A 16,545-nucleotide genomic window follows, 5' to 3' on the forward strand; every position below is an offset into this window, starting at 1 on the left:
CTTCTGGTCTAGGCAAACCTCTAGGTTCACCCAGTGCAGCTGTGCATGTGTTATGCGTGCCATACAGTGCCCAGATCAACAACTGAAAAAACTGAGTGCAAAACAAAAGAACCAGAAGTGTTGAGTGATTATGTGGAGCTCTTTTCTTCTAACTTACAGAAGGCATTCTCGTTTCTCTGCCAGTTGCAAGTAATGCAGCCATCCCAGTGCCATGCCTATAAATGCGTCTTACCTAAGTGTTGTACATTCCCTAGACTCACAAACTGCAGCTCACAGATTAAAATTTATACTTTGAAGTGTTATGTAAAAAAGTTCAGTGACTTTTCTGGAAGATGAAAAGTAGGCACAAAGAAAAGAGACAGTAATTGCCAAATTAAATCAACATGCATAGGTGGCTTTGAAAGTAATGCCTCCTATTTATTTCCAAGGAAACTACAACAAAGAGCACAATAACACTACTTGATAGAGAAATTCTCAGCTACAAAACACTATTTTTCAACATAGTCACCACCATTAGCTATGCATTTTTGCAAGCGATGAACAAGAGCTGCATGCCATGCATGTAAAAATCTGCACCAGCGGAGCTGACCCACTGTCACTGTCGCCACTGCTGTAACACACCACCCACTGCTTCACTGTGCTGCATCCACTCTTTGGTCTCCATAAACATTCAGCAAGCGTCAATGAATGTCAATGGGTGCCATTTTTTCTGCATGGAGGAATTCAGTTCCACACTTTTCCTTCATATGCACTTCCATGTCAGAAGCCATTGTGTCAGACTGTCCCTCTGCTGCCATCTGTCACATGGCAACAAAATGTAATGGAATATTGGTGGGAAGGTTCAACCTCCACTGCCATACCACCACCATCTGCCTCTGACATTGTGGGCCCACGGAATGAAATAGGAGGCATTATTTTTGGAGCAGCCCTTGAAATTTTAACCAGCATACAGCATAAATGATACCGGTCTAGTCTGTTCTATAAAAACTGTTTCTTTTTTACAAGAAATCAGGCACAATGCCATTGGCTGGATTTTTCCTGTATGTTCTGAAATTGTGTTTACTAATGTAAATACATTCCCTTTCCATACTCAGGCAATCAGTCCAACATACATATTGATATAGGAGCAGCACTGCCTCTATGCAGTGGGTAATGATTTATGCAAAAAGCTTACTTTGTGGGAAAATGAAGCTTTGTAGGTTTACATTTCATGTATTTGTTCTTTTCATGTTATGAATAACTGCTGTTTCCTTGAACTAAGTTATTACTATAGGGATATGGGTATATTTTCCTAACGGCCAAATCTGCTGCTATTGTCATTGTGCCATTAACATTAATGTGTCCTGAAGTCAGTGAAACTGTATAAACTTATGCAGAGAGTTCCTCCAAAAATAGAAATGAAAACAAGATAGCAATCTTTCATTTTTAAGCTCCTTTTGCAGTTTCTTCCATTTGGAGGGTGGTTTCTCTAATGAAGAGACAGTTGTGCTCACAGAGCTGATATGCATGTCCGTGTACCATTTTGTGAAATGCCAGCTGAAAACCATTTTTGTAGAATTAACATCTGCCTAGCACAGCAACTGCAATATGTCTGAGATTAACTGGTTTTGGCAAGAAGCTGTTGCTGAAATTATTTACAGTAAGGGAGCTGTACTGTAGTCACACTGATGGTGTTCAGATTGGATCGTTCTTCATAGTTCTAATGTCCTGCATTTCAGATGCATTGCTAAACCTGGTGTGACACCACTGAAACCCTCCTGGGTGTTTTGGAACTTGCCTGCCTGCGCATTATTGCCAATATAATAAAGGGGATATTTTCTCAAGGCATGAGAGGTGCTCACACTTGATTTATTGCATCCATATTATGCAGTTGCAAAGACTGAGCCTCCTCTCAAGCTGTGCTGAGTGCATGCTGCAGCCACCTCCAAGTTTACAGAAACCCATAGGAACTTAGCTAATTAGGGTTTTCAGAGCTTCACCTTTGGAGTTGTTCAGACCCAATTTCCATATCCATCTCTGAAACTGTTCAGAAACTCTATGTTCTCCTCAGATCTGCAAGAATTTTGTCAAACCTAGGGAAAGTTTTACAATTTTTTAGTTGAGTGGAATCTCTGTGGCAATATGGGGGGCTTCATGATGAAAAATTCTTCCAAGGCAGTGCTGTAGGACCAGCAGGTTAGTCCCATGTATTTCCTCATCCTCACACACTTACACAGGCAGCTCCTTGTAAAACGTGGCATAAGCCTTCCTCCAAGCTCACACAGAGAACATGCTGGACAAAACAGCTTTTTATCTAAGCTCTGTGGGCCACGTACGTGAAATAAAGTTGCCAAACACAAATTAATGTGTAATTATTTTTCTTGCCTGAATCACTTTCTTTCATGTGTCATAACATGCAGAGTAAATAGCACCACACCTTTTTACTTTAATTGTGGTAATCTGATCTCTCAGCCACAAGAAAGCCTTCCCTAATGCCTTCTTTAGAATGGACTTTCAAGGCGAAGTGAGAGCAGTAACTGTAATAATCACCTCTTCTTTTCTTTTGCTGTCAAAAGGCAGGGGGGTTGTTAAAACTAATCAAGAACCAGGACCACACTGCAAAAAATAAGTGCCCTAAAAGACAAGTGGAGGTAAGTGTTTAGCAGGTAATTTAAGGTAATGGTGGGATTTAAAATACTTTTTTTCTGATTTGCATGGTGACTAATTATTAATGTGGTAAACATAAGACTCTTCAGCTTTATAGCAATACCATAATGGGAAATATGTTATACCATTTATCTGCTAGAATTGTCTCAGAGTTTTGAAGATCAGAACCTAGTAGTCGCACGTGTCATCTCAGTTTGATTATCAAGAATCTTCTGGCCCCTGAGTATCATTAAGACAAATAGAATGTCATTAGCTGGGTTTGGGCCATGTCTTGCATTGGATCCTTGGAAAAGAAAGAAGATAGGGATTTACTCCAAGCAGAAACGTAACTCCTTTTCTCCTTATTTTTTATCATCTTCATTCCCTGACTAGCCATAGTTCTGAAGTAAGACCCTACATCCAGATCTCATCTTATGAGAAAGTTAAGTCAGAGAGAACATCAAGAAGAGTTTGCTATCCAGTAGCTAATACCTGTTGAAGTGATAGAAAATCTTCCCAGCAATGCTGGTGTGTGCTGAGTTAGGTCCCAGATATTCACAGAGGTTTTAGGGGAGAATGAGCAATGACTTCCAAAGTCAGTGCAGTCCTGACCCAGCACAGAGGAGGAGCTTTCCCAGGACAGCATTCAAGCTTTCAGAGTGCTGTAGTTAAAGATCCTGCTGGCCTCCTCTGTTAGTTCCAGAAAAAATCATTTCCTTCTGCCAAGGTAGAAAGCAAAAGGGACAAGTAATTTGAGATAGTGGGCAATCATCCATCATTTGTGGCTAAGCAAAAGTACCCGGTGAGTCACCTCACATTCTGGTGGCAAAGAAGAGAAACCTTACACCTTGTCTGGGGTGCCCAAGTAGATAATGCAGGAGGGGAGAAGGGAGTAAGATGATGCAATACACACACTCTGTTCAGTATACAGGAAAAAGCATTCACACTTTTCAGTTAGCAATGTCCTTTAACATGGTTATTTCTAGTACAACTTAAAACTTCAAGTCACATCAGTGTCCTCCTATACTAAACATAGGAGAAAGTCCCTCTCACATGGCTGTTGCGTCACGTGAAGTGCTGAGTGTCTTCCTAGGGCCCATGGTCTCCTGGGCACCAAACTTCCCCCACATGATAGAAATGCAAAATGGTCACAGAGTCAGAGATTACAGACCCTCCTCTGTATTCCTCCATTGTGTAGAGGAGACACTGAGGTTTTTCTTTGCAGATCACAGAGATCTGGCAGAAACTTAGGCCATCCTTATTTGTGTTGGGTGTCCTGTACTCCTTGTAGCTCCCTGGTAGAGTCATGCTGCCAGAGGTTCCTGTTGGCCTTCCACTTAGGTAAGAGTCTAATTATATACTTGCTGCTTTTGCTAGGTTTGTTGCTAACTAGTCACGCTGAAAGCTCTGCAAGTCATCACATGCTAATTCAAGTTAGTCTCTTGACATGTGTCTAGCATTATTTGTTCCCAGAAGCCAAGAAGCAGCTCATTATCTCTTCCATATGCACCATCCTTCCCCAACAGAAGGCATTGTCCAGCAGTTAGTTGAGAATTTTGCTCTGGAAAACCATGGCTTCTCACAACACAGCATACTATGTCTAGAACCATGTACACTGATCTGTCCTACAGTATACCTGGGGGTAAGCTATTTCATTGGTTAAGTATCAGTTCATTTATCTTTATATCACTTCTGCACCAACAACATCATTGAAGTCACAAAGATCATAGAAATATCTTATCAAACTCTTTGATGTCAGATTTACCCAACTTAGCAAGTGGCTTAACCAAACATCCTCATCACCCAATGCCAAAACATCCTCCTCACGCAGTCTAAACAAATTCTGCTAGCACAGATTAAAACATGACAAGGCCTTCTTCCCTCAATGATAAAATAAGAGCCTTCTTCTCTGTTAGAGGTATTAGACCTAGCATCCTGCTCCTGTTTCTGCTGAAGATCTGTCTATTAAAGATTACATTTCTTCCCGTCGGTCACCAAAAGATCACAATTTGTCAGTAATCCCTACAGTAGATGGCATTGTCTGTGTTTTCTGTTCTCTAATAACAGCCAGGAAGGAAAAAAAGAAAGGACATAAGAAAATATTCTGTATTACTCCAGATAAGGATCCTTACTCTTGCAATAGCAGGAATGAATTAGTGTTACCATGCTTCATGCACGAGATGCAAGATAGCCATTCAGTTTGTGTTCTGAGGACTTAATTCCTTATATAACATGCTTGCCAAATACAACTGGTTGTTTCTGTCTACCCCTCAAAAATAATCAGGTGTTGCAACAGGTCGTATTTTACAGAATTTAAAAGGGTAAGATTCGATGACTACAGATGGAGCTAATGCAGTACCAAACCCCACTGTGCTGGGTCTGGCTACTGCAGTATTTCTTTCCATTTTATGGGTGTAAAATCCACCCACATAGCTGCACCCAGTATGGGATGTTTTATAATAAGTGTCGCTTTCATCTAAACTAATGAAAGCCATTAGTTTACAGGAATCACAGTATCTGGAGAGATGCCTCCACCCTTTATGTGAGAGCAGCCTGTTGTAGATTCAAACAGGATGGAAGCTGCATATAAATGTTTAAGCAAATAAAAAAACTGTGAGGAAAAAAAGAGGAGCTATAAACTACTACCACCCAGAGGGCAGGTGTAACTTCCACAAGGAAATTTTGCGTGGCTTATTACATACTATGCTGTATATTGGGAAGAGTTGAGTTATTGAGGAAAAATATTTAACTCTTCAGAATTGCATCAACCTACTAAATATTTCTGAAGTTTGTGTAGCTTCTTTGCATGGGACCACTCCATTTTTTAGGCTGTGATCATCTCAGCCTGGAGTAGATAGGAGAGAGCTGAGTTCCACAAAAGGCAAAATGCTCTGCTGCTTGTTATTATTTTCTTAATGTTTAGAACCTCCACACTGCCATAGTGGCATTAGAAGGGATGACAATGATGTAATAAGCAGATGGAACATCACTTGAAAGTAATTCCACTGTTGGACAAGTACATATTCTGACCAGAGAAGAAGGCCAAAGTCAACTCCCTATCTCCATCCTGATGCTTTGTTTCAGATCCATCTCTAAGATCAACAGTAGCAGCAAGAATTGGAGAAATAAACAACTAAGTGAAATAGAGAAGCACAAATAATATGCAGTACCTACACATTGAAAATATTCTTTCTAAAGGGCATGCACTCACAAGATTTCTGTTATATGCCTAGGACCTTCTGGATTAGGGAGCTAGTATTTTTATTTTAAATTGAATATGTATAGAGTATATATAATATGTATAAAATATGTGGAATAATTTAAAATATATAAATATTCCTATCTTCATCCAATCCAGGTAATTGAGATGCACATATTTCCTATAAATAATTCAAAGCTAGTGAAAATTTTGCTTTAACTGAAAATCTCTTGTATAAATGATACTGTTGATTATTTTAAGTCATAGAGAAGCAGAGAGGTTTGCCTTCCTGGGTTAAGAGTGACAGACAGTTCAGAACTGAGCTGCACCTAGACAGAGGATGATTGCAGCTCCTTTGCCTGTGTACACTGCTGGGGCCAGCTGGATCCTCTTGCCCCTGTGACATTGCCACAAGGCATTTTGGACAGCACATGATAGAAGAGTCAGGCACACAGGCACAATTTGCACATGGTGTAGGCAGGGAGAAGAGCCCTAGTTCCCTCTGTCATTGGTTTTTGGAGCTTTTCCAAAGTTCATAGCTCTGGGTGGGTATTAAAAGCTGAATGGCCCAGTATTTGAGGTATTTTACCCCACCTGAAATGATCTACTGATTGAGACTGCTGATCCCAGATAGGGACAGATAACATTCCTATCACCTGGAATCTAAAAATATAAAAGTATTTCATTGTGGGAATTAAGGTTTTTCTTCTATTTACTATTCAAAATAAGATTTTTCTAGTGCAGCTGGACTTCTTGGGTCTGTGCAAGTGATGGTGATGAAATATTGTTTTACCATGCATGCATTGGCCAGAAGTTACAAGAATTAGACACATTTCAGTGATTTAAAGTGATGTCTCCAGATGGCTTTTGCTGTGCTCTCTGCCTTACTCTGCCTGGTGTTCCTAGACTTCCATAGCTACGAGGGCTGTTGGAGAATGACACATCTGCTATCACACTACTCAAGGTTCTTCCTGTGACTTCTCTAAAGATGGTACAGTTATAGATTATGTGCAGAGGATATTGTTTGTACGTACAGAGGATTTCCTTACATGAATAAGGAGGAATTAGATCTTCCCTTTCTCTGACAAGAAATGGCGAAGGAATGAAAAAATGTCCCCACCCATTAACAAATTCATCCCTCACTTCCTAGGAACCTGAAACCATTTTCCAGAAGTCCTCCTCACAGCTGCCAAATCTCATCGATGTTTCTGTTGGGTAAGGATTTACTGCAAGCTCAAGACAGGCTCCTACCAGAGTTTTTTCCACCCCACCCTTCCATCGTGCATATACATAACAAGGCAGTTATTCATGGTCTGTGCACAAGATGAGATGGAAACTCTTGAAGCTGTAGATGGGATTCAGACAGGCTGGGGATGTGGCAACTTAGGAAAGAAGTTAGCCAAGAGCTTAGGACACAAACATCTTGCAGAAATTGTTCTGTTGCCTGTTGTTCTGGTGGCTTATTTTTAGACTGGTGTGGTACAGGATGCATTCTGCCATCTCAGTTTCTTCCAAGGATGGAAGCTGAGTTCTGCAGGGCACAACACTAGCTAATAAGCTGGACCTGAAGAAGTAACCCAGACATCAGCATAAACCATTAATGTGATTCTCTTCTGCAGCAAACAGATCCCATTTCTCATGAAGTCCAAACAAGCTAGGTGGAATGCTCAACAGCAGTGAAGCTCAACAAGATATACCATCCAGGATAGCTTGATGTGAGGCAGTTTGAGCACTTCTACATCAAACTGTTTTGTATCACATAGGAACAGGAAAGTCTTAATGTATTAGACAAAATGAAATTAAATGAAGGGAAGTGAGAGAACAACATATAGCATTATTTAACACTCCCCACCTTCCCCCGCCAATGGATCAAATACTGTACAGAAATAAACTTCCAAGTTGGAAAATTGGAAGCTTCCAAATTTGGAATCTAGACAATCCTCAAATTCTCAAAAAATAACTCCTGATAAACGTGTGTGTATATACAACCGTAGGTGAATCAATATCTCGTTGCAAGTCAATAGTTCTAGAGGAAGAATGCTGGAGGTGAGGGCCAAGAACCCTGTTCTTGAATGGTGAGAGCCATGTGTGGGATTCATTTTCCATTCTTGTGCTTGTTTTTACCGTTGGAACACAAGTCTGATTTCGTCTTTGATCTCAGCTGTGGCTTCCAGGTTCAGTAAATACATAATAAGAATGTCATCATCAGTCTCATGCCCCATGTATTCTTGGGGATATCATGTACCAATAGCAGCATTCCTCCTTCTACGTGGAAAGATCAGACTGGAGATTATCTGCCTCTCACTAATGCACAGACTTTTTTGAGACCTTCAGTCCCACTGCTACCTCTTCTGATGCCCTTGCAGTCTTTAATTTAACCCACCCTTCATAGCAGGACAGGATTCCTAGTTCAGGTATTAAAGGAACACTTGGCAACTTCTCCTATCTTTTTCCAGTTATCACACGAGGAGCCAAAGAGCAAGCTAAAAGCTATCTTCCTACACAAAGTCAAGTGTGAGGAAGGCATGATGCTGGAAAATGTGAGAGAGAACTCTGGAAATCAAATTAGGTTCTTTAATATAAGTACTTTACAGGAATCCGAAAGTGGGAATCCTAGCAAGTCTGCAAATCACTTCCCTGAACACTGAAATTCAGGTGAAGATTCCCGTCACATAATTAATTTCAACACATATAAGGTGTGTGGCTACACCCATCAGCCAGTTATAATTTCCATGCCCAAATCTGCTTCTCCTATTTGAGACATCCCAGAAGGCAAGATTTCTTCCAGCTGAAGAAGCCTATCACATTCTTATGCCTCTAGTACTAGTGCCAGTGGGAAGGGTCCTTTGACATAAGACTTTTTCAGGATCCGAAAGCAAGTTGAAGTCTGGTTTTGAGCAAATACAGATTACTACATCTGCAGTGTTTGAAGAGGGAGGCATCATCTTCATGTAACACTTACTAAGAAGACGCACCTAAAGGGGAAATTTCCCCACCTCCAATCTGTAAGTTTCTAAGTTTATTTCATGGAACGCAAGAATTAACTTCAATTTTCTCTTCTGTGTATCACATATTAACACAGTGACAAGGGGCCCCATACAGCTTAGACCATGTCTGTTCTTCCAAACTCTGCTCTTCCCCAGATTTCAAGCTCTCTATTGGCGAGGATACTGTTTCCTTAAGGAACCACTCCAGAGTCAATTCCTTCTGTTAAGTAGGACCTCTGTGATGAACACATTACTATGTAATTAAAAATAAATTCAGTGCTGCTCAGTCCTTCAGAGTTTGAAAGATGTGTTACTAATAACCAGAGGAAGACGGACACTGACTAGAAAGTTTTCATCGTGTATTTACATACAGTATTCTTTGTGGGTCTTTTGGAAGAAAAAGTTTATTTTAAAAGCCATGTAAATTAAGGAATTAAATTACAGTTCTGGGATGGGGAAGGCATTTTCTTCAAAAGGAAAAGGCAAGGACTTCTTAGAATTCTGAGTTCTAGCAGCTTTTTGGTTCTTGTTTCTCAGAGGTTATACTGAGCTTGTTCTGACTTTTTATCTTTGCCTCAGTATTTGGGAATCTTTGACAGACGTCTACTGCAGCCACCACCGGAAACAGGTTTTGAGACAAACATTAGCACTGCCAGAGAGTTTTCCCAAGATAAGAATATCCATTCTTGATCTTCACTGGTAAAAAATTAGGGAAATACAACTCTTCTGTTGCAAAGTATCTCAGCCTTAAAGCTTAAGTTTAAATCACTCCTCCCACAGTCACACATTCATAGATATCAGTATCTCTGGTATACCTCACTAGCTTGCTCAGGTACCAACTGAATTCAGTGCATCTACACAGTGATCCCAGCCAAAGATCTGTCACCATCAGCAATACTAAGATGTCACAGGAAAAGGACAGGAAATCCCACATAGCTCAATGCATTTTCATAATAAAATTACTGTTTCCTGTAGAGATACCTATTTTTTAACCATTATACTGAAAAAGACAAAGTGTTACAGTGAATTTAAATATCGTCAAACTTAAGCAGGACAGTAAGGAAGATCCAGAACCTGTATGGAAATTAAGGTCTTCCCCACCTCATTAATACAAAGCCAATATTTATCTATCTGCCTCCCATACCTGTGCCTTTATAGATAAAGGATAAGGCTGATTCATGCTGGTCAGCTAACCCATCAGGACATGCATCTGGGATTATTCAGCACTGTGGGTCAGGAAGGTATGCAGGTAGTGTCTCTCCTCTGTCAGCAGAATAGATACACAGCCCACAGACAACACTATGCAATGCCCAACTAATTTGTCTTAAACACATCATCAGACTCCCACACTTTAAGTTTGGTCCTGATTTCTCATCAGTGGTACCTGAGATTGCTCAAATCTTATTCAAATACATATATTGAAGAGAAAATATCAGATGAAGCAGTTTTTCATTTCAGGTTTGCTTCAACTCATTGGTCTCACTGGTGAGCCAGAGATATCCCCTTTCAAAGAGGAGAAAGATTGCTTCATTTATGCTTGCCCTTTTCTTATGCCTTCCCTTAGGTATATGCTGTCAGGGACAGGATGCTGAGCTAAAGAGCTCCTTGGCCTGACCCTGTGTAGTTGACCTTTCTTAAGCCTGTTTATTACTTCACCTCTTTGCTGACCTCAGCTGGGGGTAAGTGGATCTTGTAGTAGGCTGACAGAAGTTCCTGCATCGGTTCCAAGAAGTCTAAGAAAAGAAGATAGGTGTGTTAATTTATTTTTGATACTTTTGGGTGGAGCCCTCCTACTCATGGCAAGCTGCCATTGGATCACAAACATACTGTACTCTTGCTTCAGAGCCTCTTTTCCCCTCCCCCAGGTTTGGCTTGATACGATTCCCGCTGCAAATGTCTTTGAAAATGTGCAAACTGTCATTGGTAGATGGAAAAGTAGATGCACAGCGTGTGACCCCTTTGTGAAGAAACTGTCTCTCTGCTACAACACACACTTAGATCTTGTTATTATTCTCTGTGGTGGTGCATTTTTGTTTCTTTTTTTGGAAGTCATCCCTACAGACTAGTTGTGATTAAATGTCTGATGTTTAAAGCTTCCATGAGCCTTTAAAGTCCTGTTTTGCAATTTGGGCTTTAGGCCTGGGAGGTCCACAGTTCAAATCTCAGCACATTCCTCACTGCTGTTTTTAATTATGATTTGATATGGACATTATTGCTGCAGGGATCTCTCTCACACTTCAGAACACACAGTTTACTAAAAGTCAAGAGATGCCAATCAAATTGGGTCCTAGTTCAAAAGAACAAGTCCTGTAGCGGCTTCATTTTCTGCCTATAGAAGTATTTCGTTGATGTTTAGATGTGACATACCTAGGGGAGGGGGTGAAAAATGAAAAAAAAATAAGGGTCAACCTAAAAACAAAAGCTTCTCAGTGGGGTGAGATGTGCTTAGTCCTGAATCACCTAGTGAAGCATTTTACAAACACAGTAGTCTGCCTCTCCTTGTCTCTCTTTCTCATATAACTGTAATACAAGACTGCATTATTGCACCTTCCTTTCTACAAGGCCTGTGGATTGAAACAGGAAATGGCAAAATAATGGAAGGGAAAATAAGCTGCGTTATTTAAATTTTGTGTGATTAATCAATTCTTTTTTGAGAGAATGTATTCTCAGTTCATTTCCCCACCTCTGAAAACAAATTTGGTAGTCCAAGGCCTATTTTGAGCATTATCTCTCCCAGCAGCAGCTGATTAATGAATCAGAGGTACTAGAAGAGCAGAGCTCTCAAAAGACAATTGACAATCTTGAACTTCATGGCTTACACCAGGCCTGCTAAGCCATAATTCTGGCTGGTTTGCAGTTATTTCTGTAAATTTCAAGGTGGTATGCACATCTCCTTCCAAGCACTCTCTGATTTTAATACATAACACTGAACCAGTGGAAAAGGTGTCTTGATTTTACACCCTCTCTTCTGTTTAGTTTTGGTTTTCTTGGGAGTGGTTCTGAGACATCCCAGCTGAGAAGCAAAGTCCTTTTCACCAACGCATGCTGTCGGGTTGCTGATGACTTTGGCTGCAAGGCAGCTTTGATCAGGACCTCTACACTGGGTTAGTATAACCACAGACACTTTAGTAAAACTGCTTTTTATTATGTAAACTATACCCATGGCTGCCCTGAATTAAAACAATTTTCAGATGGAGTCTTTCTATGAAGGGACCATTTCATTTTGCTTTGCTTCTTTTCTAGTTTCCTGCATTAAAAAAGAGGGAGCCTGTACCATGGAAATTGCTTCAAATATTGCATATTCATTTTATGATCTGCTACTAGATCATGCTGGATCCGCATATTTTGCATCAATCAAGAAGCAAGATTTTTATTTGTCAAGCTTTGATTTAATTTTGTGGCTAGAAATAACAAGAAGGGAGGAAAGAGAATGAAATCTGTATTTTATAGTGGCCTGTCTTCAAATATACAGTGATCTTCAGGAGTTGGTTTTGTGAGATGAAAGAATGAGAATGTAACCTGTATCTAATACTGATGTTATAAAGAGAAAGTACTCAGGACAGGCAGACAATGAGCACGATGAAGGGGTAGTTGGACTAGACCATTCTCATTTTATTTAGTGTTAAGGTCAACTGGCCAGACAGTGGGAGAAGCATTTTAGAATCATTATACAAACACTATATAAATAGCTGGATTTGCATGCTGTGGGATTACTCATTGCAATTTAAACATTACATTTGCTTTCAGTAATCTTCACCTCTACATTCATATTAAAGACACGTGAAGCATCAGAAAAGTCTGGTAAAAAAAAGTGAGAAAAACTGTTAGGGATGTCAGAATGTCAATCTGGCCTCTTTCTTTACAAAAAGTATTTCAAAATCTTTTTTGGAGCTTTCAGGCCTAGAAGATTGTTTTCATACTTGTTTATTTGGTCCTCATGTTTAGCATTCTAATTGAGGATGGTGTGGGTTTTTTATTGTGGCATGGCATTGAAATCATTACAAACATTCTGTTTTCCCCTTGAGGATGGAAAGGTAAGATTTAGGTTCCCAGCTTTCTGAAGTTTCTGTAATACCAATGTAGTCTTATTCTTTATCATATTACTGTTTTAAGAAGGCGTGGAGTAGCTGTCATTTGCTTCACTCTTTTATCTTTTTTTTATGGTGTGTATTTCTGTTGCTATGTAATTGACAGCTACTTTACCATCATAATCCAGAAACAGAACTGGAAGTACTCAGGTTTGTGAGCTGCATTAATGTGGTAATTCTGCTTTATATGGAATAATCTATGACTGTGTAAAGATATACACACAGCTGACAGCAAACTTTGGGACCTGAGACACAAGGAAGTTTTCTTACCTGCATTCTTCAGAAATTTTAGCAATGATGGGTCATCATCTTAAATGGTCTTTTGATGTGCATGGCAAACTCTTTGTCTGAAGGTTAGACTGAACTGTAGCCTAAGACTCTGGAAACTGCATACAGAGTCATGGTATCATGTTTTGTCAGAAGCTGAAACACTGACAGGTGGGCACATGTTATCCCAGGGAGTCGCGGTCTGAAATGAGATCATCTGCCATACACACGGATATTTTTCGCTTGAGATTCTCCACTCTCCTCTCCTAGGCTGTGTCCTGCAATTGTGCCTTTGTGCAATTGTAAGGCTAGTCTTAATAGCCCTTCCAGCCACCTCAACAGCAAAACTGGAACAAAAGAGAGAGATACCTGACTTCAGTTAATTCCATTTTCTCTTCTGGTTTCTTATCCTCCTGTACTAAGTTATGATGTGCGCCACGATAAAAAAACACTTACATACCATGAAGGTATCTGCATTCAGAATCATAAGAATACTGTCATACTTTGCCAGTTTGCCAGCAAGATTTGCCAGACTTTCCAGGCTTCCAGCCTCAGATATCATCATATTAGCAAAGAGGAAACATCAGACATTGGAGAAATGTACTTACAGGAATTCAAGTATCCTTGTATCTCAGCCAGTTTGTTGTTTTTATGAATGCTGATCTTGTTGCACCCAGCTACTGAAGCAAGTAATAGGCTGGGCATGCCATGACTTCCCAAAGCCACATGGTTACAGTTTTACTTCCCGACATGCTCTTGAACATTTCTAACAGTTCCAGACTAAGTATGGGGTTTTGTGATGTCACTAAGGCTGTGTTTCTTGCTGTTCTTTCTGTAACTAAAGCTTCTGAGGGATTTTTAGGGTCATTTATTTGTTTTTAAGGAAAATGTAATTTGCAGGTTAAGAAAGAGTGCACAGGGTCAGCTCTCCTGGGTGTATTCTTCTCAGTTCACTTACCAACTTCTCCATGAGTATGAGTGCGATAGGAACTGCACTTAATGACTGTATATAGAGTCCTTTGAGATTTTGGATGAAGCAGGTTATTGATATGCAAAATATTCTTTTGAAGAAGAATATTTCCTCATACTTTCAGGCATGAGTAAGAAAAACACAAGAGAAGATGACGAAACTCTGGTCCTGCACTGCCAGCTCCAAATGCTCTTCAAGCTGTGCTGGTAAAAATTCACGCTGCTCACGTGGCCATCCCTAGGGGACCAAGCAGCACAGAAGCAGCATGTGCTGCTAGTTTCATCTACGGCAGCTTTCTGTCCCACTCAGCAGTCATAGATCTCAACCCAGTTGGTATTTGCACCAGTCACCCTTTCCTCGCTATTAATTAGATTGTAAATCCACTGCACATACCTCAGGGCAGAGTCTCTGTGTCAAGAGATCACCTTTGCACACCACAGGAAAATCATTTCCAAGGCAGCTGATGTCAAGATGGGGAAAAAGAAACCTAGAGAGATATTCATGGTCATGGTTGGATGTGTGCACCAGACAGAAGGGCTGACAAAAAGAGGTACTGATGCTAATATGCCATTATCAGCAATGAGCCTACTGAGAGCAGATGAAGCACATCATAAGCAGTGAATGCCAATATGCTTTTTTTTTAATCATATTTTCTCAAAATCCATCAAAATTCCTCTTTCTCTTCAGGGTGAGTGCTGGCAGTGCTACTCCCTTTTGACACTATACTAGCATCTATTTTAACACATCAACCATGTGCTAGAAAAGAAATGTCATGCAGGCCTGTTCCCTGCATTTCTTTCCAGTCATAAAAGATTTTACATATTCTCAGAAAACTAAATAAGTGTGATCCTTTCCTGCAGATATCTTTAAAAAATTTACAAGTCTGTTGTGGCTTTCATCCCATGTCCTAGTGCTTATGCAGCCCTGGTGTACAAATTAATACTGCAGAAGGAAAAAAAACTGTATCACTGAAAAATAAATGACAGTACTAGAACCTAGGGAAATACCCAGTTCTGGGTGAAAGAAACCCAAACAAGTGAAGCATGAAATGTAGCAAAATAACACAGCTGATATTTATAACTTTGTTTATATATTCTGTGTGCATACTAAAGAAAAAGTTTCCTGGAATTGTGGGGTAAATCCATGGTAGTTTATTTGACTCAGAGCTATGGTGCTGGCCTAGTCACAGTAAGCATGTGTTTTCCATACATGAGCTCTTTTTATGATTAAATGTATTGAACATGTGTAAAGGGAGCGTGGCAACATGAAGCATCTGAAGTTCAAATTATTAAGTAAGTGGTTGCTGGACAGGAATTCACTCTTACCCAATGTGTTTTAGGTGAGGACAGGAGGAAACGAAGCCATCCAGAGGCATGAGTGATGAGAACCCAGGGCCATCTTGAGGCTCCCCAACAAGGCCTCAGTACTGAGTTTTGCTGCCCATGGGATGAGGAGAGGGGGCCAAACTGATGCTTCACAGCTTCTGCCAGGAGATGGAGAGCTGAGAAAACACCCCCACAAAGTCAAGGTGAGTTGTGATGCTTCTCACTCCTGCTGTGGGGCTCCAAGCCCTGCTTTGGAGAGGCAGCACAACTGTGCAGGCAAACAGGGATAGGGACAGGCCCAGCAGGCCGCAGGGCTGGGATCATGCACAGTGCGCCGCTGGGCCAGAGCAGTGTACAAGTACAGCAGGCCTCAGGGTCAGGGCCAGGCACAAGCCACAGGGCCAAGCATGCACACAGCAGGCTGGGGACATACAAAAGGTTTTGGGGCTGAGGCCACACATAGTGGGCCTCTGCCCCAGCAAACTGCCTATACCAAAAGCCAGCTTGAATGCACCTGGGCCTGGAACATTTGTTAAACGTCAAGTGCCAAATTTTCACATCACATATGATCCCTATAGGCCCTGCCATGGGGATGTTATAGAATAAATAGGTAGCACTTTGTTTCCCGTCTCCTTCTGCCACCTCAAATGGAAGAGGAAGAAAATAATAGGTGTACAGAAAGGTTATTCTTTCATCTTTATTACGCTTTCAAGCTGCTAGCAAATGAGCTGATAGTTTTTACGCAGGAGAAGTTGTAAAAATTCAGGACAAGAAGGCAGTGAAGAAGGAGGCTGAGGATGTGGGTGTGTTTGGGTCATACCAGAAATGGCGTGGCAATGTTCTGAGGAGGAGAACACTAAAACTATGTGTAAAGAACAGAAGCTTGCAGCTGAGAAGAACAAAAATGCATCAGGATTTGAAATAATCACATTTTTTTAATTTCTCCTTCTTCATAGGCCTTTTTTTATGAACTCCATTTTTCCACATTCACATTTATAAAAGCATTATAATACCATTCATTCTTAGGAAATCCTGTGTAGCCTGTCTGAATTGTGCTGTCTAAAAATTCTTAGGTGACAAGAAG

The 16,545-nt window shown here is 40.5% G+C and overlaps 2 long non-coding RNA genes across 15 annotated transcripts in view; one reads left to right on the plus strand and one right to left on the minus strand.

The window, feature by feature from the left end:
- LOC110405334 overlaps window positions 2,464-16,545 on the plus strand; it is a 37,804-nt gene continuing 23,722 nt past the window's right edge. For 5 of the 12 annotated variants that reach the window (XR_002442813.1, XR_002442816.1, XR_002442810.1 and 2 more), the window contains exons 1-4: window positions 2,464-2,630; window positions 6,975-7,039; window positions 11,788-11,915; window positions 15,476-15,664. This is a non-coding gene — a long non-coding RNA (uncharacterized LOC110405334). The remainder of the gene's footprint in view (window positions 2,631-6,974; window positions 7,040-11,787; window positions 11,916-15,475; window positions 15,665-16,545) is intronic. The other 7 variants (XR_002442815.1, XR_002442821.1, XR_002442812.1 and 4 more) reach the window with 6 other exon arrangements.
- LOC110405335 lies at window positions 7,049-15,549 on the minus strand. 3 transcript variants are annotated; one of them, XR_002442823.1, is made up of 4 exons: window positions 15,462-15,549; window positions 13,775-14,623; window positions 13,170-13,513; window positions 7,049-10,544 (listed from the first exon to the last, which is right to left on the minus strand). It is a non-coding gene; the product is annotated as an uncharacterized LOC110405335 (long non-coding RNA). The 3 variants fall into 3 exon arrangements; XR_002442824.1 differs by having other exon boundaries at window positions 7,049-9,507; window positions 10,480-10,544; window positions 13,775-15,468; XR_002442822.1 differs by having other exon boundaries at window positions 13,775-15,468.

The sequence above is a fragment of the Numida meleagris genome, chromosome 12 (assembly GCF_002078875.1).
Source record: "Numida meleagris isolate 19003 breed g44 Domestic line chromosome 12, NumMel1.0, whole genome shotgun sequence".
NCBI lineage: Eukaryota > Metazoa > Chordata > Aves > Galliformes > Numididae > Numida > Numida meleagris.